The sequence below is a fragment of the Dama dama genome, chromosome 20, assembly GCF_033118175.1.
Source record: "Dama dama isolate Ldn47 chromosome 20, ASM3311817v1, whole genome shotgun sequence".
NCBI lineage: Eukaryota > Metazoa > Chordata > Mammalia > Artiodactyla > Cervidae > Dama > Dama dama.
The window spans coordinates 4,393,790-4,420,290 of NC_083700.1; the positions used below are offsets into that span (position 1 = coordinate 4,393,790).

The 26,501-nt window shown below is 38.5% G+C and overlaps 1 long non-coding RNA gene across 1 annotated transcript in view; it reads right to left on the reverse strand.

Annotated features, from left to right (window-relative positions):
* Nucleotides 1–26,501, reverse strand: part of LOC133040474 (uncharacterized) — a 172,496-nt gene that overhangs the window by 121,284 nt on the left and 24,711 nt on the right. Inside the window, exon 2 of the long non-coding RNA XR_009688972.1 lies at nt 23,960–25,149. This is a non-coding gene — a long non-coding RNA (uncharacterized LOC133040474). The remainder of the gene's footprint in view (nt 1–23,959; nt 25,150–26,501) is intronic.

The window sequence follows — 26,501 nt, forward strand, 5'->3', positions numbered from 1 at the left end:
AGCGAACATTGACATTTTAGGAATCAGTGAACTAAAATGGACCGGAATGGGTGAATTTAACTCAAATGACCATTATATCTACTACTGTGGGCAAGAATCCCTTAGAAGAAATGGAATAGCCATCATAGTCAGCAAAAGAGTCTGAAATGCAGTACTTGGATGCAATCTCAAAAAAGACAGAATGATCTCTGTTCGTTTCCAAGGCAAGCCATTCAATATCATGGTAATCCAAGTCTATGTCCTGACTAGTAATGCTGAAGAAGCTGAAGGTGAATGCTTCTATGAAGACCTACAAGATCTTTTAGAACTAACACCCAAAAAAGATGTCCTTTTCATTATAGGGGATTGGAATGCAAAAGCAGGAGGAAAATAAAACATCCAGAGTAACAGGCAAATTAGGCCTTGGAGTACAGAATGAAGCAGGACAAAGGCTAATAGAGTTTTGCCAAGAGAACGCACTGGTCATAGCAAACACCCTCTTCCAACAACACAAGACAAGACTCTACACATGGACATCACCAGATGGTCAATACCAAAATCAGATTGATTATATTCTTTGCAGCCAAAGATGGAGAAGCTCTATACAATCAGCAAAAACAAGATTGGGAGCTGACTGTGACTCAGATCATGAACTCCTTATTGCCAATTCCAGACTTAAATTGAAGAAAGTAGGGAAAACCACTAGACCATTCAGGTATGACCTTAATCAAATCCCTTATGCTTATACAGTGGAAGTGAGAAATAGATTTAAGGGACTAGATCTGATAGACAGAGTGTCTGATGAACTATGGACGGAAGTTCATGACATTATACAGGAGACAGGGATTAAGATCATCCCCAAGAAAAAGAAATGCAAAAAGGCAAAATGGCTGTCTGAGGAGGCTTTACAAATAGCTGTGAAAAGAAGGGAAGTGAAAAGCAAAGGAGAAAAGGAAAGATATACCCATTTGAATGCAGAGTTCCAAAGAATAGCAAGGACAGATAAGAAAGCCTTCCTCAAAACCAGATCTGAAAGAGACACGTGTACCCCAATGTTCATCGCAGCACTGTTTATAATAGCCAGGACATGGAAGCAACCTAGATGCCCATCAGCAGATGAATGGATAAGGAAGCTGTGGTACATATACACCATGGAATATTACTCAGCCATTAAAAAGAATTCATTTGAATCAGTTCTAATGAGAAGGATGAAACTGGAGCCCATTATGCAGAGTGAAGTAAGCCAGAAAGATAAAGACCAATACAGCATACTAACACACATATATGGAATTTAGAAAGATGGTAATGATAACCCTATATGCAAAACAGAAAAAGAGACACAGATGTACAGAACAGACTTTTGGACTCTGTGGGAGAAGGCAAGGGCGGGATGTTTTGAGAGAACAGCATTGAAACATGTATATTATCAAGGGTGAAACAGATCACCAGCCCAGGTTGGATGCATGAGACAAGTGCTTGGGCCTGGTGCACTGGGAAGACCCAGAGGGATGGGGTGGTGAGGGAGGTGGGAGGGGGGATCGGGATGGGGAATACATGTAAATCCATGGCTGATTCACGTCAATGTATGGCAAAACCCACTACAATATTGTAAAGTAATTAGCCTCCAACTAATAAAAATAAATGGAAAAAAAAGAAAGCCTTCCTCAGTGATCAGTGCAAAGAAATAGAGGAAAACAATAGAATGGGAAAGACTAGAGATCTCTTCAAGAAAATTAGACATACAAAGGGAACATTTCATGCATAGATGAGCTCAATAAAGGACAGAAATGGTATGGATCTAACAGAAGCAGAAGACATTAAGAAGAGGTGGCAAGAATACACAGAAGAACTGTACAAAAAAGATCTTCATGGCCCAAATAACCACAATGGTGTGATCATTCACCTAGAGCCAGACATCCTGGAATGTGAAGTCAAGTGGGCCTTAGGAAGCATCACTACAAACAAAGCTAGCAGAGGTGATGGAATTCCAGTTGAGCTATTTCAAATCCTAAAAGATGATGCTGTGAAAGTGCTGCACTCAATATGCCAACAAATTTGGAAAACTCAGCAGTGGCCACAGGACTGGAAAAGGTCAAATTTCATTCTAATCCCAAAGAAAGGCAATGCCAAAGAATGCTCAAACTACTGCACAATTGCACTCATCTCACACACTAATAAAGTAATGCTCAAAATTCTCCAAGCCAGGCTACAGCAACATGTGAACCGTGAACTTCCAGATGTTCAAGCTGGTTTTAGAAAAGGCAGAGGAATCAAAGATCAGATTGCCAACATCTGCTGGATCATTGAAAAAGCAAGAGAGTTCCAGAAAAACATCTATTTCTGCTTTATTGACTATGCCAAAGCCTTTGACTGTGTGGATCACAATAAACTGTGGGAAATTCTGAAAGAGATGAGAATACTAGACCACCTGAACTGCCTCTTGAGAAATCTGTAGGCAGGTCAGGAAGCAACAGTTAGAACTGGACATGGAACAACCGACTGGTTCCAAATAGGAAAAGGAGTACGTCAAGGCTGTATATTGTCACCCTGCTTATTTAACTTATATGCAGAGTACATCATGAGAAACGCTGGGCTGGAAGAAGCACAAGCTGGAATCAAGACTGCCGGGGAGAAATATCAATAACCTCAGATACACAGATGAGACACCACCCTTATGGTAGAAAGCAAAGAGAAACTAAAGAGCCTCCTGATGAAAGTGAAAGAGGAGAGCGAAAAATTTGGCTTAAAATTCAACATTCAGAAAACTAAGATCATGGCATCCGGTCCCATCACTTCATGGGAAATAGATGGGGAAACAGTGGAAACAGTGGCTGACTTTTTTGGTGGGGGTACCAAAATCACTGCAGATGGTGATTGCAGCCATGAAGTTAAAAGACACTTCTTGGAAGCAAAGTTATGACCAACCTAGAGAGCATATTAAAAAGCAGAGACAACACTTTACCAACAAAGGTCCATCTAGTCAAGGCTATTGTTTTTCCAGTAGTCATGTATGGATGTCAGAGTTGGACTATAAAGAAAGTTGAATGCCAAAGAATTGATGCTTTTGAACTGTGGTGTTGAAGACTCTGGAGAGTCCCTTGGACTGCAAGGAGATCTAACCAGTCCATCCTAAAGGAGATCATTTGAAGTGTTCATTGAGTATTCATTGGAAGGACTGATGCTGAAGCTGTAACTCCAATACTTTGGCCATCTGATGCGAAGAGCTGACTCATTTGAAAAGACCCTGATGCTGGGAAAGATTGAGGGCAGGAGGTGAGGGGGATGACAGAGGATGAGATGGTTGGATGGCATCACCGACTCAATGGACATGGGTTTGGGTAGACTCCAAGAGTTGGTGGTGGACAGGGAGGCCTGGCATGCTGTGGTCCATGGGGTCGCAAAGAGTCAGACAGAGTGAACTGAACTGAACTGATGTAACTGTCCAGTTATGAAACAAATCTGTCATTTAATTTTGTCTGGCAAGTCATAGCTCTCACTGCCTGATTAACATCAGAATGAACTTACCCTTAGATTGTTGGGGTCTAGTCACATTGGTAAATAGGCTAATTTTACTGCTATTGTTTAATGCCAAAGGTCTCTTTGCAGAAAGATTTTAATATCATGTTTATTTTGGTTTCATTTGAAATCATAAGGGAGATTTTAAATGTTACAAATTATCTATGGAATCTAAGTTAATCAGTTTAGATTCACAAATTTGAATACATCAAGTTGTATCCTTACTCCACATAATCACAAATGTGTGTAAATGTAATTGATCTCAAAAGACTAGAAGAAAATGGGCCAATATTTTAATAGTTACCTCTAAATCCTGGAGAAGTTTTATATAGTTTCTAAATTTTCCATAGTGAAAGCATATCACTTTCAGGAGTACAGAAAGAAATTTTTGTAGAGTGAAAACCAGATATTTTAAAATTCAGTGTAATGCACACACATAGTTCAAAAGTCAAATTTGTCTGAAAGGACTAATAATGAAAATAATACTCTGTTCTTCACTCTCACCCTGTCTTAACTCCCCAAAATCAGCCCACTAACTCTATAACTTGTTTATTCTGTAGCTACATCAAAATTCTGTATTTCTTCCATGATTCTACAGTAAATGTGAGTTTATATACAATGTTTGAATTTGTCCATTTTAGATATTCAAGTTGCTGCTATAAGATTCAGCTCACTTATATCAGCTCACATCTATCTTCCCCAATTTCCCTGTGTAATTATAACACATATTTGTTTCTCTATTGTTTGGCTATCTTTGAAATTTTAGGCAGTAAACATACACTAAATATAGTCGGTCTCTTAACATCCCCTTGGGTTTAAAGAGAACACTGATGCTCTGAGACTTATCTTTAGCTCTGCTGTCTTCCTTTTCTGGCATTCCAATCATAGAGCATTCCAGGTGATAACATTTACATTTGGTTCTATAATTAAAATTACATCTTCCATGCTTTCTCTATCAGTTCATTTTAAAATTTGTAAACTAATAACAACGTTTTACATCATTGCGACTTTGTAAGCATTATTCGCGGAGGAGTCAAGTGGTATTTTGTGAAGTTAACTTTCTCCTTATACTTGTTTTTGTTTCTTCTAATTCTCACAGTATTTTTAAATTTTCCATGACAACAGATATTCTACAACGTCTCCTTTTGTCCCAGGAGACCTCTCCCCCAGAGCCACCTGTCCTCCTGTGTTACCTGGACTGTACGTTCTGCAGGTACAGTGGGCAGTTTGACTGATTCCCCAAATCCATTCCATCGTAGACAATGACTGAGGAGACAGTCATGTCCCCTCATTAGACTGAGGAGACATCCTCAGTGAGGATGTTCCAAACACCATTCCTAAAGTTCCAGCAGTCTACAACACTTCCTATTCCCTCCTCTACTTTATTTATTACACCAACACATATCACTTTATAGCATAGTTGCTTTTCATCTATCCACCTGAATGTAAGCTCCATGAAGGCAGGAAAGTTTGTCTTTATTTTCTGTTTTTTTTCCATATATTTCATATATTTTCATATTTTTCATATATGTCATATATTTCATATATTTCCATATATTTCATATTTTTCATTTATTTAATATATTTCATATATTTCCATATATTTCATATTTTTCATATATTTCATTATTCTTCATATATTTCATATATTTTATACATTTCAAATATGCTCATATATTTCATACATTTCATATATTTCATATTTTGCATATTCTTCATACATTTCATATATTTTCATATATTTCATACATTTCATATACTTCATATACTTTCATATATTTCATATTTCTCATACATTTTCATATTTTTCATATATTTCATATATGTTCATATATTTCATATATTTACATATATTTCATATACTTTCATATATTTTCATATTCTTCATATATTTCATATTTTTCACTTATTTCATATATTACATATTTTTTCATATATTTCATATTTTTCATATATTTTCATATCTTCATATATTTCATATTTTTCATATAGTTTCATATTCTTCATATATTTCATATTTTTCATATATTTCATATTCTTCATATAGTTTCATATTCTCCATATTTTTCATATTCTTCATACATTTCATATATTTTCTACATTTCATATATTTTCATGTATTTCATATATTTCAGATACTTTCATATATTTCATATATTTCTCTTTTTTTCATATTTTTCATATAATTTCATATTCTTCATATACTTTCATATTTTTCATATATTTCATATTCTTCATATATTTCATATATTTTCATATATTTCATATACTTTAATATATTTCACAAATTTCATATATTCTCATATATTCTCATATTTTTCATATTTTTCATATATTTCATATTTTTCATATATTTTACATTTTTCATACATTTCATATACTTTCATAATTTTCATATATTTCATATACTTTCATAAATTTCACATATTTCACATATTTTCATATATTTCATATTTTTCATGTATTTCATATTCTTCATATATTTCATATTTTTCATATACTTTCATAATATTCATATATTTCCATATTCTGCATATACTCCATATTTTTCATATGTTTTCATATTCTGCATATACTCCATATTTTTCATATATTTCATATTTTTCATGTATTTCTTATATTTCATATACTTTCATATATTTTCATATATTTCATATACTTTCATTTATTTTCATATTTTTCATAGATTTTCATATTCTTCATATATTTTATATTTTTCATATATTTCATATTTTTCATATATTTTCATATTCTTCATATACTTTCATATTTTTCATATATTTCATATTCTTCATATATTTTCATATTCTTCATATATTTCATATAGTTTCATATTCTTCATACATTTCATATACTTTCATAATTTTCATATATTTCATACTTTTCATATATTTCATATTTTTCATATATTTTCAAATTCTTCTTATTCTTCATATATTTTATATTTTTCATATTTCATATTTTTATATAGTTTCATATTCTTCATACATTTTATATATTTTCATATATTCATACATTTTATATACTTTCATAATTTTCATATATTTCATATACTTTCATACATTTCATATTTTTCATATATTTTCCTATACTTCATATTTTTCATATAGTTTCATATTCTTCAAATATTTCATATTCTTCATATATTTCATATTCTTCATATATTTTCATATTCTTCATATATTTCATATAGTTTCATATTCTTCATACATTTCATATACTTTCATAATTTTCATATATTTCATATAGTTTCATACATTTCATATTTTTCATATATTTTCCTATACTTCATATTTTTCATATATTTTCATATTCTTCATATATTTCATATAGTTTCATATTCTTCATACATTTCATATACTTTCATAATTTTCATATATTTCATATTTTTCATATATTTTCAAATTCTTCATATTCTTCATATATTTTATATTTTTCATATATTTCATATTTTTCATATAGTTTCATATTCTTCATACATTTTATATATTTTCATATATTCATACATTTTATATACTTTCATAATTTTCATATATTTCATATACTGTCATACATTTCATATTTTTCATATATTTTCCTATACTTCATATTTTTCATATAGTTTCATATTCTTCAAATATTTCATATTCTTCATATATTTCATATATTTTCATAAATTTCATATACTTTCATATATTTCATATTTTTCACATATTTCCTAAGTCATATATTTCTCTCTTAAAATCTCCAAAGACTCCTCCCTAATCCATATAGTAAATGTCCTATTTTGATAACCTTTCTAAAAAAATTTCCACAAGCTCCCAGGACATCATCTTATCACTTGTCCTCACGTTATCTACATGTCCATCATCTTATCTACAGGTCCTCATGTTCTTTGCCTTCCATCCGTGTTCTTAGCCCTCCCCTTTACACAATACACTATCCCCTCTTCTCTACTCAAAGAAATTGCTCTAAAAATGTCCTTTCCTTCCTCCACCATAAAACTTTCCTTCCCTACCAGATCATTTCTCCAATTATTTCTCCCTTCTTAAAAAAACCACAGCAAAACAAATCAACACTTTGTCTTCCACTTCACTTCCAGCCATAGCCCTCTCTTCTTTTCATAAAGTAACATCTACTTCAGTTTACCATGACACTTGCAGTTTATATTTTATTATTAACAATGCCCTTTTCAAATGCATTCAAGTTTGGATTGTAAATTACCTAGCTAGCTTACCTCTTGGTGTAAAACTCCCTAAAACTGTTGTCTGTATTCATTCTCTCCAGTGTTTCACCTTTTATTCTCTCTTGTGCCCCAACGACAAACATCTTGCCCCCACAATTCCACTACAACTTTTTCAAGGTCAACAGCCATGTTCTTATTGTTAGATCTGACTGTCAGTTTTCAATCATCCTTTTGACCTCTGAGCAGCATTTAACAGTCAACCATTCCCTTCTTCTTAAACAATGTCTTCATTAGGCTAAATTTTAGGGCACCACTGTCTGATTTTCCTTCCATCACCACTTCATGGTCTCCTGTCCTGATTTTTCCTCACCTTTCTGGCCTCTGAACACTGGATTGGCAAAGAGCTCATTCTTTAAACTTTTGCTTTCTATCTATATCCATTCTCTCCTTACTATTCTCCCAAGCTACTTAGGGATGGAACTAAAATCCATCATACCTCCCCAACAACATACAATCTGTCTTTATTTTCTATTAATACTTTTTCCTAATGCTGAAAACAGTGCCTGTCTAATGAAAGAATCAAATGAAATGAACGAAATGAAAGAATCAAAATAACTCCATCTTCCTTGCTAGAGACTCCTTCAGCAAAGGGCAACCCCCATAGGCCAGTTTGGGCTAATGAATTGTGAGGGAATACTTGCTGGAAAAGAAAAACCAGTCCTTTTCCTACTAGATATGAACAAAGAAGCATTTGATCAAGTTGCTTCAGGCAGCCCGGTATCATCAGGAGGAAAAGCATCTTTGTGTAAGTTGCTACAATCATGTCCGACTCTTTGTGACAACATGGACTGTAGTTCTCCAGGCTCCTCTGTCCATGGGATTCTCCAGGCAAGAATACCGGAGTGGGTTGCCATGCTCTCCTCCAGGGGATCTTCCTGACCCAGAGATCGAACATGCATCTCTTAGGTCTCCTGCATTGGCAGGCAGGTTCTTTACCACTAGCGCCACCTGGGAAGCCCCCTAGCTTTAGGATGAAGGTAATACCAGGAATGACAGGGCAGAAAGATGGTAAAAAGACTGGATCTTTGTTGATCTATGAACCATTAAATCAATTTGGGAGACCTCCCTATCTTCAGTTTTTACTTAAGCCAATTTGAGCTGGATTTTTCTTTACTTGCAGTCAAGAATCTCAGCAGTTACTTTCGTTCTGCTGCATGCCTACCATCATAGGAGCGCCCTTCACTGCCTTTCTGAGTCTGAGTCACACTTTCATGTACTCTATGTCTTCTTTGGTTTACTTGCCAGCTTTATTGGGATGCATACTGGATAACTTTCTAAGAGGTCATTTTTTCTAGGCCCTTGAATGTCTTAAAAAGTTTTCATTTATCCCTTCATTGATGACTTGGGTAGGTGTGGGACTATAGGTTGAAAATTTTAATGTCTCCAAATTTTGAAAACATCAGTCAAATTGCCTATTACCATCCACTGCTAATTGATGGGATGTTTGGCTGATCTGGTTTTACTCTGAAAAACAGCATTGCCACATCTAGCAAGTAAAAATATAGGATATCCAACTAAGTTTGCATTTCAGATAAACAAGGAAATTCTAGAAACATACTTATTCTAAAAAATTACTTATTGTCTATTTGAACTTCAATGTTAACTAGCTGTCCTATATTTTATGTTAACACTATTGGGACATTTTTAGGATATTCTTTTTATCCTTAACATTCTGAAATTTCACAGTATTTCTGGTTGTGAGTCTTTAAAAGAAAAAAGTCTTTCTATTAGTGCTTGAGCCACAAGAAAGAGGGTATGATTATTATTGACATAATAATGTTTAAATGATGAGTCATTATTGCTTCCAGGCTCTGGCTGTCTATCAGCTTGAGTCTGGGGAACAGGAACAAGAAAAAAAATGTAAAAAGTTTCATCAGTCTTAGGATTTGAAAATCTTTAGAGTAATTATCAGAGTGGAAGCATGAGATGACTATAACCTATTTCATACAGAGCCTGGTTATCTAGTAGAGTTGTCTGGTTTCAAACCTTGCCACCCAACTGGCATTTCATACAAGTATCAGTGAGCAACCAACATTCAGGCTGAAGAGCCTCGTTTTATAAGAGTGAATATTCTGGACACATCCCAGATTTACCATGTAATTGCTCCACAGTGAACACAGCATAGATGTCTCCAAAGGAGAAAATTATTTGCTTGTGAGATGCATGTTTCCTGTGGTTATCTCTGAGTGAACTAGCCAAAAAGTAAGTGAAGAGGTGAGAGACAAGAAGTAATCACTTTGCAAAGTAGTGGTAAAATCAACCAAGGTAAAACTGGTTTAAAGAAATTCGAAGAACTATAGAGTTGAGAGAGAAATTTTTAAAACTGAGTTTAGAGTCAGTTATCTAGGTCAGCCCACCTTTTATAGGTGACACTACCCAGGCTAACAGAGTGGAAGAGACTTGCCCAGAGTCACCGAACCAGACTAGACCAGTTCCCGATTCCCAGTCCAGTGTTTACTCCCCTTCATCGCTGCTGTGGGTTGGGACCTATTGCACAACAGCCCTATTTAATCATCCTGACAGCAATCCTGAGAATGATAAACTTTCTCTGCAACAATCTGACTCAGCTCAGGGTAGCAGCTTCACCAAATGCCCCATTAAAATGCAGTCAACTCCAAGGGGAGGTGAAAAAAAAGGAAGGGGGTGGTGGTCCAGAGGGCTTGGAAAAGTTTCTCCTAACCAAAAATATTGCCCGCACCCACATACCTGTGTGCCTGAAATTAACCACTGAAAACGTCTGCTATAAGGCAAATTATCATCTTTAACATTTTGCTTGGATCTTTGGAGAGGCTCCTTAACAAAGAAGAAGGTCTTAATGGTATATGACACCAGACAAATACATTGTGACTGAACATGGCAGAATGACTAGACGTGGTCTGAAATGTATTAGGACCCACCAGGTACAAATAGCAGCAGGTGCCTACTTTACCATCATCATTTCACATCAGAACAAAGCAACAGATTGCTTTGTGCTCTAATCATTTCCCTGTCATCAGATTTCACTTTTGGTGTCTGATGTCACGGTAAGGTACTTTAGTAGACCTAGTTTCCTTGATTACTTGAATAATTCACATTTTGATTCTGAATATGGGATGTTTTCAGCAGAACAAAAGCCCTTTAAATGGCAATTGCAATTTCAGCATTGAGACTCAGTTTGTCTGGACTCAAACTTCAAAATGTATTTCCCGCACCTTAAGGTCATTTGCCTTCTTCTCTTTGTGGTCAAAAGTTAAGCAAGATGAAGATCGAAAGATAACTATTTGCTTTTGTTAATGAAGAGGTAGTTTTAACCAGAGCTGGTGTAATGATGGTTAGGAGGCCAAGGGCAGATTGCCATGCCTTGCTAAGAAACAAATGCAGGTGGAAAGGTGGAGAAAAATTAATGCAGATAACCTTTTAAGAAGGTTGACTAGGACCAAAAAGAGAAAGTCTTTTATTGAAATGTTTGGATGGATATTGATTGATTGGTTGATTTTAAAGGGCATAGGGGAGACATGAGCATTTCTATTACCTGGGGCGGGGGAGGGGAATCAGGTCCTTAGCTTCTCCATCCAAATATTGCAGAAATGTTAATATAACTGTAAACAAAGAGTCTGTCCAAGGTCATCCAGCCAACTGACCAAAGCATCAGAATTAAAATCCTGGTCCTTCAACAGCTTGTTTTCTTGGGCACATGAGGTCTCTCCATTTTGCAACTGTTTTTGATTTCAGTGGGTTATGGGAGGATGAAGGTGGTCATTTCTGTACAACTGCATTTGTAAAGAGCTATAAGGTCCTCTTGGGCAGGGAAGGGATAAGGAGAATAAATACTTGATTAAGTTAACATTTTCCATTTGCCAGACAGCAGGCTAAGTGCTTTACCTAAATAAGTTATTCAACCCTCACAGCAACATATGAAGCAGATTAAGTTATTATCTTTTCACAGACAAAGAAATTGTGGCTCGAAGAGATTTAGTAATTCACCTGAAATCACACCAGCAAAAGCCAAATAAAAAAAGTGGGGGTTTTAACCAGTAGATTATCCCATCTCTCATATGCTATTTCAAATCCTGAAAGATGATGCTGTGAAAGTGCTGCACTCAATATGCCAGCAAATTTGGAAAACTCAGCAGTGGCCACAGGACTGGAAAAGGTCAGTTTTCATTCCAATCCCAAAGAAAGGCAATGCCAAAGAATGCTCAAACTACTGCACAATTAGTGATATTTTTAAATATCACAATTCATTTTTTCTAGGTACAGTCACATTGTTGTCCTGTTTTATTTCCAGAAAATGCTGTGAGACAACTGAGAACATCAACTCCATTTGAGAATAGGGACAATGAAACATATTCTCTCTCATACACACACATACACACACCATTAGGGAGGAAAGCCCATTAGAATGGAAGTAATAGAGCCTAGATAGCTCAGTGGCCGAATTTGCCACAGAGCTGCCAGGACCCTTAAGAGAAGAGATTCAGTCCTCTGCTGTTTTTAGCCAGCAGCATCTGGTGTCCAGGGTAAAGGAAATAAACCCATTCCATCAAAATGCCAGAATGTATGCCCGCAAGCAGCTTTATCAGAAGACCAGGTGAGAGGACTCATAAATAATAACTAGGAAAACTATTTCCAAGTGGAACAAACTCTTAAAATAATAAACGCAGCAGATCTTGACCACTACTAGAATTCTTTCCTCTCCCCAGTGAACTACAATGAGTCTCCTGGCATCACAGGGCTCTGTGCTGAGATGAGAATTTGCAATTAGCTTTAAGAATAAAAGAGTAAGTGCAAATTGGCCCCATATAGCCTTGATTCATAACATACCACTTAAAAGACAGTATCCATCAGTTACAAAAAAGAGTCTCTGTGCGAAGGTCAGCCTAGGTATGGTTTGTTTGTAATTTTTGTGCAAGAGCTATGTCTTACTCATCGTTGCATCCCCAGCACCCAGCATAATGTCTGGCACATTGTTAGTACCCAATAAGTTTTGTTTAGTGATTAGTGAATATTAGCCAGGATATAATGATGCCATGTCTGCCATTTTGCTCCAGTTCTCTAAAACTAAGGAATATATTTAGGATTATGTTAATCAAATACACTTAGTTGGATGAAGGTAACACTGGATTGACATCAAACAGCTCTAGCCTGAATTTCCTAGGGAATTGCCTCAACTTTTAACTTACATGGTTTGTAGCATTCTGATTTAATGGAAGCAATTCCATTATTAATGGGTGAGTTTCTAGATTAGCTTGTAAAATTCAGTCAGTTAGTTCAGTCATTCAGTCATGTCCAGCTCTTTGCAGCACCATGGACTGCAGCACGCCAGGCCTCCCAGTCCATCACCAACTCCCAGAGCTTGCTCAAACTCATGCCCATAGAGTCGGTGATGCCATCCAACCATCTCATTCTCTGTCATCCCCTTCTCCTCTTGCCTTCAATTTTTCCCAGCAGCAGGGTCTTTTCAAATAAGTCAGTTCTTTGCATCAGGTGACCAAAGAATTGGAGTTTCAGCTTTAACATCACTCCTTCCAATGAATATTCAGGACTGATTTCCTTCAGGATGGACTGGTTGGATCTCCTTGCAGTCCAAGGGACTCTCAAGACTCTTCTCCAACACCACAGTTGAAAAGCATCAATTCTTTGGCACTCAGCTTTCATTATGGTCCAACTCTCACATCCATACATGACTACTGGAAAAACCATAGCTTTGACTAAATGGACCTTTGTTGACAAAGTAAGTCTCTGCTTTTTAATATACTGTCTAGGTTGGTCATAACTTCCCTCCCATGGAGTAAGCGTCTTTTAATTTCATGGCTGCGGTCACCATCTGCAGTGATTTTGGAGCCCCCCAAAATAAAGTCTCTCACTGTTTCCATTGTTTCCCCATCTACTTACTATGAAGTAATGAGACTGGATGCCATGATCTTAGTTTTTTTAATGTTGAGTTTTAAGCCTGCTTTTTTACTCTTCTCTTTCACTTTCATCAGGAGGTTCTTTAGTTTCTCTTCGCTTTCTGCCAGAAGGGTGGTGCCATCTGCATATTTTAGGTTATTGATATTTCTTCCGGCAATCCTGATTCCAGCTTGTGCTTCATCCAGCCCAGCATTTCGCATGATGTACTCTGCATATAAGCTAAATAAGCAGGTGACAATATACAGCTTTGATGTACTCCTTGTAAAATTATTTTATCAGAATATAGAAAACTAATGGCATTCAATTATATTACAGACCTGTTTTCCCATTGTAATCATTCTCACTTGGCAATATTTATTTGAAGTTCCAGTCTAAGATGGCAGAAAGAGACTGTCTGCTGTTCAGATTCGGGAATCCCTTCTTAACTCTCCACTCTTCCTTACCTTCCATTACCTGTATTCACCTACCCACCTTCATCCAAATAAAGCCTACTTCTCCTCCTGTTTTCTGAATCTCAGTGAGTAGCACTTGTCGTCTACCATTGACTAAAGTCTGACACTTTGAAGTCATTCTCCCTTGGTGTGCCCCCTCACTCACATTACAGAGATCCACATCCACACAGACATGTCTAGTGGGCTACCAGGTACTGATGATTCTATCCCAGCCACTGCTTTAGTTCAGGACATTATCTTTCTCGACTACTTCATATGGTTTCTGGGTTCCAGAGAGAAGAAATCTGTAAATATGGCAAGTCTTCTTGACATTTCCATGCATAGAAAATTTAACTGAATTCATGAGTTAGTACATATACTCAGGTGAAGACAACACTGAGGTAATAAATAAGGTTTTAGTAGTGGATAAACTCTCCAAAGAAGGACACAATCTTTCATCAGGACCTTGGAGAGAACCAGCAAAGGTCGCTGATAAATAGAACTAGGCAGGTTCTGTCAAAACCAGGGTTATAAACGGGCAAATACTGGAAAGAAGTCAGCTTAGACTTTCCAGCCACAGTTTGACTTTCTGATCCTTAAATGCTTCAAGTCCAGTCCTGTGACAGGCTTTTGCACCAGATGTTTCCCTTGATTGCAACCCTCTTCCCCCATATCTTTGCATTGCTGTCACCTTCTCACCATTCAGGTCTCAATCCAAATGACTGTGCAGTACAGCCTTTCCTCAATCACTCCTATCCCATTTCCCCATTTTACTTTCTTCATAACAATTATCACTGCTTGAAACTGTGTTATTTATTCGTTTGTTTACATGACTATTGTCTCCCTAGGCTTCACAGAGAGTAAGCTTTGTGGGTGAATAGACCATGTCTATGTGATTAACTGTCATATATCTTTAGTGTTTAAAACATATCTGACACCTAGGAGGCAGTCTATAAATATTTGACAAATGAGAAAATGAAATAAGACAGGCAATTAGATTTGAAGTTTAGGAGACTAGTGAGGACCTTGAACTGAGAAGTTGGAGCTAATATCAGACACTAATTATTGAGTTTGAGAAATAGGATTCAAGATGCCATGTATAGATTTGTGTTCGCATGACCCATGTAGGGCCAAACATCAAACACACCCATTGGGTAGCACGCATACCAATACTACATTTTAATTTCTAGAATAATTACTATAGTTTGAATAAAAGCAAGATAGCCCTTATTTTGATCTCTGCAAAAGGAACAACACTTTTCCCTGCATTTTCTCTAAAAGGGGATTTTTATTCTCTCAGTGGCATTAAGTGGGAACTGACCAAGCAAATCAGTGGGTGGGTTGTTTGACCACTCCAGAGGTCAGTGAGTTAGGACTATTTCCCTTGAGCCCTCACTTCCATAATTCTTAGAAATGAGAGAGTCCTGTGGCTTGGAAGCTTGGATCTTGCAATTTGTCTCTGCAAATGGAGAAGGCACACAAAGGGTGCTAGGGCAAACTGTATGTCCAGGATTTTAATTAGGTACACATGTTTCATTTGGCCAATGCAGAGGTTTTAAATGTTTTTGATTAGTCACCAACATTATAAAAATCAGGAGATTTCATATAAAGAAAGATTTCCAGCCTCTCTTAGAAATACAGAAGTTCTAGAAGTACTAGCCCTTGATTTCCCACTGACAAAAATCACCTGACATGGAGTGGCAGCTGCCCCTTCAAGCAGGACTTGTGGTCTCAGCACTGCCTCTGTCTCCAGGTCTCCACCTACTTCACTCATTTACCATAACTACGTGGCCTTTGAAGGTGTTTGAGTCTGAGGTCCTCCACCATGAAATACAAGAATTAGATGATTCTAAGAATTGGAGACATGGGAATAATCATGAAGGTAAGCTATCTATAAGGAATCACAGTGTGCATTTCCCCAAAAAAGCAACTAATTTTTGGTATATTGCTATGGGTATGAAACTTGTATGTATTATAAGATATTTATGAGGATATTGACACCATTCACACAATGGCTCCCTAAAAGAAGATCTAAGGAAATTGTGTTTATGTGTGTATGTGTTCACACATACACACAGATATGCACAGAGTAGATACTCAGTAAATATTTCTTGAATAAAGTAATGAGAGGCTCAAGAGCATTCATCAAAACCCTAAGCAATAATAAATATTATGAACTGCTGCTGCACAGCTCACAGCTTATGAACTCACTCTACTTCTCTTTTTTCTCTTATTTTCCCCCAGTTGTAGTCCAAGACTGAGAATCTAATTGAGATATAATTAAAATGTATTAATTAATTGTAAATAGAATGGGTTGGTCAAGCATCAGTTAGCCTATCTGCATTAGTCTGATGTGGTCTGAGAGTGAGTTCATTACTATAGTGAAACCAGAACATCTTAGTTTGGAGATATGGGTTCTGACCCTGATTCTGCCACTAACTGTAGTTCTTTGAATAAGTCACTTGGCTCTGTGGCCAAAGTTTGATCATCCATAAAATTATATGGTCTTTAGGGCTTCTCTCTGCTTTACAATCTCTCTTTATGTGAAAAACAAAGACACATCAGAGGTAAGAGCTAGAAACTCAGAGCCAGCAATGTCTAGCAAGGAAAGACCAAGAAGAGATTTTTTCCCCCCAATAAATTAAGGCAAGGAAGTCTCCAAACGCATGGGCAACAATCCATGGAGGGACAAGAGTGGAATGTGAACTCATTAGCAGAATGTTGAGTAAAACTCAGAGAGGAAAAGAGAGTAATAGAGAGGGAGTCCAACTGTAGACTAAGAGAATTCTAAAGAAAAAAAATGGAAAAACTGCTGCTAATTAGGTCATTTAGAAACTGAACAACTGAATGTAATTCTTGCTGAAGCAATAAGGAAACAGCCATGGGATGCACGATAATAACAAGAATACATGCTAATAGACAAAACTAGGATCCCCCAAGTAACTTAACAAGTCCTATGCAAGCTAGTAGATAACAGGTGGAAAACAGCACTTGAATTTCACACAGATTTTTAAAATATACTGAGGAAACATGTAGCAAAGGATCAGATAATATTTGCTGAATCAAATTCTGTTATTAAAAACTCTGGTATGCTTCACTATTTAAAAACTTTAATGTGAAAAATTAAAAATTTGAAAAGTCTCAGAGTGATTATTTCTTTTTATAAAAGAATTCACTGCCAGTATATTTTAAACAGAAATCTTTCACCCTTAAAATGAAAAAACAAATTGAAATATATCCTTTTACAAAAATCTTTCATTAACAAAAATGAGGTAGAGTTCAGAATCAATGCTTTATTTAGTCTTACATTCACGTCACCTAATGCAGCGTCAGGCACAGAGGGACAGTTCAGTAACTTTCAGTGAATGGATTAGTGGTTTTCTACTGCTGCATAACAAACCACCCCAATTTAATGGCTTAAAATGACTTTACCTTTCACAGTTCCAAAGGTTGACTAGGCTCAATGGGAAGTTCTTCTGGTGGCTTCACTTGGGTTCTCTCGTGTGCTTGCAGTCAGGTAACAGCTTAGCATGGGTTCATCTGGAGGCTCAACCAGGACACTGGGATACATGGTCTCTCTCCCTCTCCATAGTCTCAAGTTTCTTCCTCTCTATGTAGACTCTACATGTGGTCTTTGCAGCAGGGAAACCAGACCTCTTACATGGTGGTGGCTCAGGCATCCCCAAAGTACAAAATCAGAAAACTGCCATTGTCCATTGGTTAAAACAGATCACTGGGCCAGCCCAGATTCAACGAGTAGGGGAACCACAGAAGAATATGAACAGGAGGTGTGATTCATTGGGGCATGTTCATAGACTAGCCACCCCAGTTTGCCTTCACTTTGGGCCTTTAACTTCCAAAGAGATAGGAAACAGGTTTAGAGTTATACAGCTACAAACATAGGCCATTTTAATGAAAATGGAAGAATGACTCAGAGCCAGAACCCAGAGGATAAAACCAAGAGCAGAGGGAAACCATTCCTAAAAAGCAAAACTGTACCTTAATCAAGGACTATCCTCTGCCTTGAGTTAGAGAAACTGGGATATGCACCAGGTTGGATTTTAGAATTGCTATAAATTAGGAAATGCTCATGTCTCCCTTTTCTCCTCTTTTTGAACATGGGAGTCTGCTGAAGTTTTTCTGTCTCTTTCACCATTACATGAAAGAGATGGGTTGGGGGTGGTTGGATAATCTGCTCTTTTTCACTGGTCTCTGCACCTGAGAAAGTGTATACGAGAAGATGCCTCCAAGTAGTCACATCCATACCAGCACCTAATTTTGTTGACAATATCCTGGAATTTAAACTGATACCATATTAGGATGAGATTTGCAGAGGTAAGCACATTTTTCATGTAGAAAGGCCATGAATCAGTAAGAGCCAGAGGATGGTATCTAGTCTCCAAAGATGGCTCCCAATGAACCACATCTCCTTGAATTTACACCATGTGTAGACCCCTCCCTCATTGAAGCTGGGCTTTCCTGGGACTTGATTTAAATAACAGAATATGGCAGAACTGACACTATATCAGCTAGAGCCTAAGCTTTATAGACCTGGCAGCTTCTACTTTTTAGTTTTGAAAACATTGAGTCTTCACATAAGAAGTCTGGCTTTCCTTCTGGAAAGATCACATTGACAGAAAACGTAGAGAGGCCACATGGAGAGATAGAGGAGGCCATTTAAAGTGGGAAAGAGGAGCAACTATCCTGGCATCTCAGCCAAGCCTCCGTCTAACTACAACTGCGTGACAGAACCCAAGAGTGATCAGCAGAACTGCCCCGATGACCCCAGGCATCCCACAGAAATATGAAAGGTAGTAACATCATTGTTTTAAGCCACCAAGGTTTTCAATAGCTTATTAATGCAGCTATAGATAAATAAAACAGTATCCATAAATGAATATGGACAAAGTACCCTATTTAGGGGAGTTACAGTTTCACATACTAACCATAAAGTTCTTTTCTCTATTCAAGAAATATTTACTAAGCCCCTACATCAGTTAACACATCCTTCTTATGCTTAAAAGAAAGATTTAGGCTTATGGAAAAGCATCTTTAATTGAAAACTGGAATGTTTAGTTGAAAAAAACTTTCATCTATCATTTGCTCCAGCATCCTCAGACCTCAGGGGAGATAATTTCGATACATTAGCAACAGGAAAGTATTGCAAACTCTTGGGGGAACAGTGACATGATGGAAATGGTATTTGGAAAGGTTCATTTGGCAGCAGAAAACAGGGTTAGTGGCAGGGTTAGTGAGGCACAATCTTAGATGCAAGTTGATCTGGGTTGAAACCAGGGTAAATGGAAGAGGAAAGAACTTGATTACAGATCTTGAAATTTTGTTGAAAGAGTAAAAGAGAACTTGTCCAAGATTACAGAAGCTGGGAGAATAATGGTGACAACAACAACTAAAGGAAGAATGTGGGACACTTGGAAAAAGAGTCATGAATGGGAAGAACAGATCTGTACAGATTTGGATTTAATCATTTGGATAAGAGGAAAATTGAACAGAGCTATCTGATAGGCAGCTGGTATTTCATTAACTGAAAAACAAAACAAACAAGCAAAAAGACTAGGGCAGCAAACTACAGGTGAGAGAAAGGACAAGGATTCAGGAGATGATGATCTGCTTCTATGCTTACACCCTTGGATTCAACATGGCTTTGCCACACCAGCCAGTGAACCGTGTGGTCTAGGCCACAATGTCTAGATCTGAGACCTGGAATTCTGCAGACCTATCCAGTCATCCTGCTTCTAATGAAGATCCTAATGCATGTGGGAGGATCCAGGAAACAGTGGAGGGCTGAGTGCTAGCAAGGAGCAGATATCAAAGACCAAATCTCTGTGGAGCGGCCAGTGGCTAAGCTAGCAAAACTTGAACACAGAGCATATCATTTTCTGACTTCTCCCTCAAATTATCTTCAAAGTAGTACAATTTCATTACTGATTGTCTTGGACTGAATGTTTGTGTCCCACCTCAAATTTATTTCTTGAAGCCCTACCCCTAAGGTATAGCATCAGGAGGTAGGGCTTTGGGGATGTGATTAAATTTAGATGATTTCATAAAGGTGGAGCCCCCATGGTGGGACTAGTGCCCTTATAAGAAGAGGAGTAGACATCAGAGTTTCCTTTCTCTACCATGTGAGGATACAGCAACAAGACAGCCATTTGCAATCCAAGAAGAGAGCCCTTACCAAGAACCAAACTGGCCAGCATCTTCACCCTGGACTTACCAGCCTCCAGAACTGTGAGAAACAATGTCTGTTGTTTAAGCCAGCCAGCATGTGGTATGTTTTATAGCAGCCCATGCTGACTAAAACACTTTATCCTTTAAGTAGATACTATATTCTATATGGAAGTGAATTTGGTGAGCTTCCAATAAGTTCATAATGGTTTAGCATAACTGGAAAAGAATTGACAGTCCCTTGGACTGCAAGGAGACCAACTCAGTCAATCTGAAAAGAAATCAACCCGGAATACTCATTGGAAGGACTGATGTTGAAGCTGAAGCTCGAAAACTTCAGGCACCTGATGTGCAGAGCTAACTCATTGGAAAGACCCTGATGCTGGGAAAGACTGAGGGCAGGAGGAGAAGGGGGTGACGGAGGATGAGATGGTTGGATGGCATCATCGACTCAATGGGCATGAGTCTGAGCAAACTCCTGGAGATAGTGAAAGACAGGAAGCCTGACATGCTGCTGTCCATGGGGCCACAAAGAGTTGGACATGACTTACCAACTGAAAAACAACAAAAGCTCCCTTTGGGATCACTTTGTGTCTCCAACACCTGTGGTACTAGATATTCTTGCATTTAAGCTGTAAAGCAAAAGTAAACAATGCTTGTGAAGATGATGGAACAGAACCTGAGTTCCTTTAGTTCTAACATTCTATGTGACCACATGCCTTCTATTTGTGTTTAAAAGTTTAGAACATGAAACATCCCACCCTGCCTTCTCCCACTGATGATTTGAGAGAACAGCACTGAGACATGTACACTACCATATGTAAAATAGATGACCAGCGCAAATTCAATGCATGAAGCAGGGAATCCAAAGCCTGCTCTGGGACAACCAGAGAGAGGATGGGGAGGAAGGTGGGAAGGGCATTCAGGATGGGGGAGGGGGAAACATGAACACCTGTGGCTCATTCATGTTGATGCATGGCAAAAACCATCACAATATTGCAAAGTAATTATTCCCCAATTAAAGTGAATTACCCAATTTAAATAAATAAATAAATAAAACACTGAAACAGAGTGACCAGGGTGATTATTTGAAAACATGCTCAAATGAAACTGAAATCCAAATACCTCTGTAATGTACTCCTCAAGTGTGCGGTTGGGCCCTTGTGTGTTAAGGGCCCATTCTAGCTACATAATACAATTAAATCTCAATAGTATTGCAGTAACAGTTTAGGTCTTCAGTTCAGTTCAGTCACTCAGTCGTGTCCAACTCTTTGCGACCCCATGGACTGCAGCACACCAGGCTGTCCATCACCAACTCCCAGAGTTTCCTCAAACTCATCTCCATTGAGTTGGTGATGCCATCCAACCAGCTTATCCTCTGTCATCCCCCTCTCCTCCTGCCTTCAATCTTTCCCAGCATCAAGGTCTTTTCAAATGAATCAGTTCTTCACATTAGGTGGCCAAAGTATTGGAGTTTCAGCTTCAGCATCAGTCCTTCCAATGAATATTCAGGACTGATCTCCTTTAGGATGGACTGGTTGGATCTCCTTGCAGTCCACGGGCTCTCAAGAATCTTCTCCAACACCACAGTTCAAAAGCATCAATTCTTCCATGCTCAGCTTTCTTTATAGTCCAACTCTCACATCCATTCATGACTACTGGGAAAACCATAGCTTTGACTAGACAGACCTTTGTTGGCAAAGTGTCGTCTCTATTTTTTAATATGCTGTCTAGGTCGGTCATAACTTGCCTCCCAAGGAGTAAGCGTCTTTTAATTTCATGGCTGCAATCACCATCTGCAGTGATTTTGGAGCCCAAAAAAATAAAGCCTGCCACTGTTTCCACTATTTCCCCATCTATTTGCCATGAAGTGATGGGACCAGATGCCATGATCTTAACTTTCTGAATGTTGAGCTTTAAGCCAACTTTTTCACTCTTCTCTTCCACTTTCATCAAGAGGCTCTTTAGTTCCTCTTCCCTTTCTGCCATAAGGGTGGTGTCATCTGCATATCTGAGGTTATTGATATTTCTCCCGGCAATCCTGATTCCAGCTAGTGCTTCCTCCAGCCCAGCATTTCTCATGATGTACTCTGCATATACGTTAAATAAGAAGGGTGACAATATACAGCCTTGACGTACTCCTTTTCCTATTTGGAACCAGTCTGTTGTTCCATGTCCAGTTCTAACTGTTGCTTCCTGATCTGCATACAGATTTCTCAAGAGGCAGTTCAGGTGTTCTAGTATTCTCATCTCTTTCAGAATTTTCCACAGTTAGATAACAGTTTTTCTTTTAGGAAGAAATATTTTATTATTATTTACTGGCATATGACAATAATAAAAAAAGACCAACTCACAGATGGTTTAATAATTTAAAAAATTTCCTTGCAAAAAATGCACCCACTCATTTCCTGCACCCAGGGAAAACCATTCATATCCTTCTTCCTTGGTATGCCAGATAGGGCCTGATTCTCATAAACAGCATAACAATGTGGCATTAAACAGCCTCAATTCCTAGTATGAATGGACACAGACCAGAATGAAAAGACAGATTGGCGTGAGGTCACTTCTACATGATTGCACAATCCACACAGGACTATTTAACTATCAAAGAAATCAAGTAACTTGCCTAATTACCTAGTTAATGAATTGCTAAATGAGACAGATTTCCGTATCTCACCAATATGTACCTTCTCTCTTTCCTTGGCACTCTACTGGATCATGTTCCCAGTCCCTTTACATCTAGGTGGAACCATGTGACTAGTTCTAGCAATGGAATGAGTTAACTTCTGGCATTTACAGCCCTGCCCCTTAAACCCACCAGATTCTCCATGTTCTTTTTCTTTTCTTGTCTCCTGGCTGGTTGCAGAAGATCCAGTGGAGGACCCAGAGAACACACTAGGTGGAAGGAGCCTTGGTCCCTGAATCTCTACATGAATATACATGAGTGTGATCATGCACAAGTTAGCCAGCTGGAGGACAAGATATCATCCCAACTGAGCCCTCTTAGACCTGGCAGCCAGCCAGCTCTGCAGATCATCACAGATGTGAGTGAAAAGTGTTAGTTGTTCAACCATGTCCAACTCTTTGCAATCCCATGGACTGTAGCCCACCAGGCTCCTCTGTCCATAGAGTTCTCTAGGCATGAATACTGGAGTGCATTGCCACTTCCTTCTCCAGGGGATCTTCCTGACCCAGGGATCAAACCTGATCTCCTGCATTGCAGGCAGATTCTTTGCCATCTGAGCCACCAGGGAAATACCATCGCATATGTATAGGGCACCAAATATATAAATATATAGATAAGCAGTGACATAGGAGAGAAATACACCTTTCTGTTGTGAAACCACTGAGATTTTTATGTTTTTATACCATTGAGATTTTATAGCTGTTACTTCCACACTTACATAATGCCATGATTCGAATCAATGCCAGTTTGACTCCAAAGCCTGTGCTCCCGAACAGCACAGAGCATGACTGGTAACAGCCCACCTGCTAGCTCAGTTCACCCACATTACACTTGGCGCAGTAGAAAATGCCCCTAAAATCCCAGCCATGTGATCCCACCAGTGGCACTGGGCTCTAGGAGAACACTTAGGGAAATATCTGTGTCAGTTAACTTTTGTTACATAACAAAATAGTTCAAAACCAGGTGTTCAAAACAGTTCAAAACAAAACAGTTCAAAACCAGTTCAAAAACAACAACAAAAAGAAAAAAGGAAAAAAAAGACATTACTTTGGCTTACAATTTGAGAAGTTGCAATGTAGGCCTCTTGTGCCTGAGTGGTTCTTGCAGCTTGGTACCAGACTCTGCTAATATCAGCTGGGCACTCATACATCTGTGATCAGCTGTAGAGTTGACTGGCAACTGGCTAGTCTATGATGGCTTGAGTGGGATGGCTTATCTCTGATCATGTGGTATCTCCTCCAGGAAGCAAGCTTGTGCTTGATCATTTGGTGGCAGCAGCAGTAGTTGCAAGACCAGCAAGAGGACCAGCCCCAACATACAGGCACTTTTCAGGCTGCTCCCTTGGCCAAATCAAGACACATGACTGTGCCAAAAGTCAGTGCAGGGGGGCACTATCAAAGGCCTGGATACAGGTGGTGGGAAAAAATTCAGACATTACTACAATCAACCAACCCCAATATCCAAGGTTCACTGGGTGGAGACCAGAGCACAGAACAAGTGTGTCCTAGATGTTCAGTTCAGTTCAGTTCAGTCGCTCAGTCATGTCCAGCTCTTTGCAACCCCATGAATCACAGCATGCCAGGCCTCCCTGTCCATCACCAACTCCCGGAGTTTACTCAAATTCATGTCCATCGAGTCGGTGATGCCATCCAGCCATCTCATCCTCTGTCGTCCCCTTCTCCTCCTGCCCCCAATCCCTCCCAGCATCAGGGTCTTTTCCAATGAGTCAACTCTTCACATCAGGTGGCCAAAGTATTAGAGCTTCAGCTTCAGCATCAGTCCTTCCAATGAACACCCAGGACTGATCTCCTTCAGGATGGACTGGTTGGATCTCCTTGCAGTCCAAGGGACTCTCAAGAGTCTTCTCCAACACCACAGTTCAAAAGCATCAATTTTTTGGCACTCAGCTTTCTTCACAGTGCAACTCTCACATCCATACATGACCACTGGAAAAGCCATAGATATTAAATCTCCTCAAATAATTTCTTCCAGTTTCTGACTTCCATACCTGCAGCACTCCCATGGTAATACTGATATAATCTAGGAGACAACAGCATCAGTTTGTTGCTTTTTGTGTTTTCCTGTGTTTGTTTTGTTTTTTTAGTTTATTGAAAGCCATGCTTGGGAGGAAATGACCGATTGACTGCTCTTGTGGACGGTTTGGCAGAACCCTGGAGGCAGAAAGCCTTCTCTATCTGACAGAAGGATGGTTCTGCTGGGTGTGAGGAATCTTCTTCCTGCAAAAAAAATGAGTCATGATAAGAATAGAGTGCCAGACCTCCTTCGTACTCCTCATGTGGAAAGGAGAATGTGACCAAATCCCTGGTGAATACAGCCCTTTTCCTAAGAGGGAAGAGATAAAAGGCTGTCAGGGAGAAGAGAACTGCTATTGAAGCTGCTGCCTGGTCTACTCTCTCCTAGAAGTTTCCTTTCTGTCTTCATTTCTATGTTCAAGATCTTCTCTTTGTGGCTTGCTGTTATTTCTATAAAAATGCCTTTCACTTGGCAACATCTTAGCCAAGAAAAGCAAAATATCTACCATGAAAAAACACGGCATGTCTGTCATTCCAGTGACTTAAGGCCAGAGCAATAATGAGTTGTTATGGATTAAATTGTGTTCTCTCAAAATTCATATGTTACAGTTTTAACCCCCCGTATCTCAGAATGTCATCTTATTTGGAAATAAGAATATTGCATGTGTAATTAGTTAGGATGGGGTCATAGTGGACATTCACACAGAGAACACGCTGTATGATGATAAAAACAGATTGGTGTGATGCAGCAGAAGACAAGGAACCCCAAAGATTGGCAGCAAAGCCCCAGAAGCTCAGAGAGAGGCATGGGAACAGACTTCAGAAGGAACTGACCTCACCAACACCTTGGACTTCTGGGCTTTAGGACTATTTCTAAATAGTTCTACAAATTTCTGTTGAGACAGATTTCTGCTCTTTAAGCAGCCTACTTTGTGGTACTTTGTTATAGTAGTCCTAGCAAACTAATACACAAGTGAACAACCACCCATGTCAAGGGCTATTTCAAGCTCATTTTCTTTTTTAATCCTTGCTCCCAAGGCTGTTGGCCCCTGTTTCAGGCTGAACCAGCATGGCCAAAAGCCAGATTCAAATCTGGCTCTCCTGACCTTCTCTATACATTTCCCTTTATACACTGTTGCTGTGTAATGGTTGCTGGCAAAGGCTGGTGGCAAGGCAAAGGTTGGAGCAGCGATTCTAAAGATAGTTACATCCCCGTTGTGCAATAGATTGGTTTCTGAAGGAATTGGTTCTTAATCGATTCCTTATAAACTCAGTAATATTTTAACTGCTCCCTAGCAGTTTCCTATTTAAAGGAACCCCGTGGGAGATCCTTTTGTTTAGAACAGGGTCTCTTTGGATTGTGAGTTATCTCCCGCTTCTCTCTAAATTCATTTGCTTCACGAGTGTAATTTGTTTTTTGTGAAAGCAGCCCTGCCTTCAATTCTACACCTCTGCCTCGGCTGGCAGGGGCTCAGTGAACACTGGCTGCTCCCATTGTGGTTAACGATGGTAATGAAGGATGCCCGCCAGCAGCACTGCCTTTTAAATACACGTGA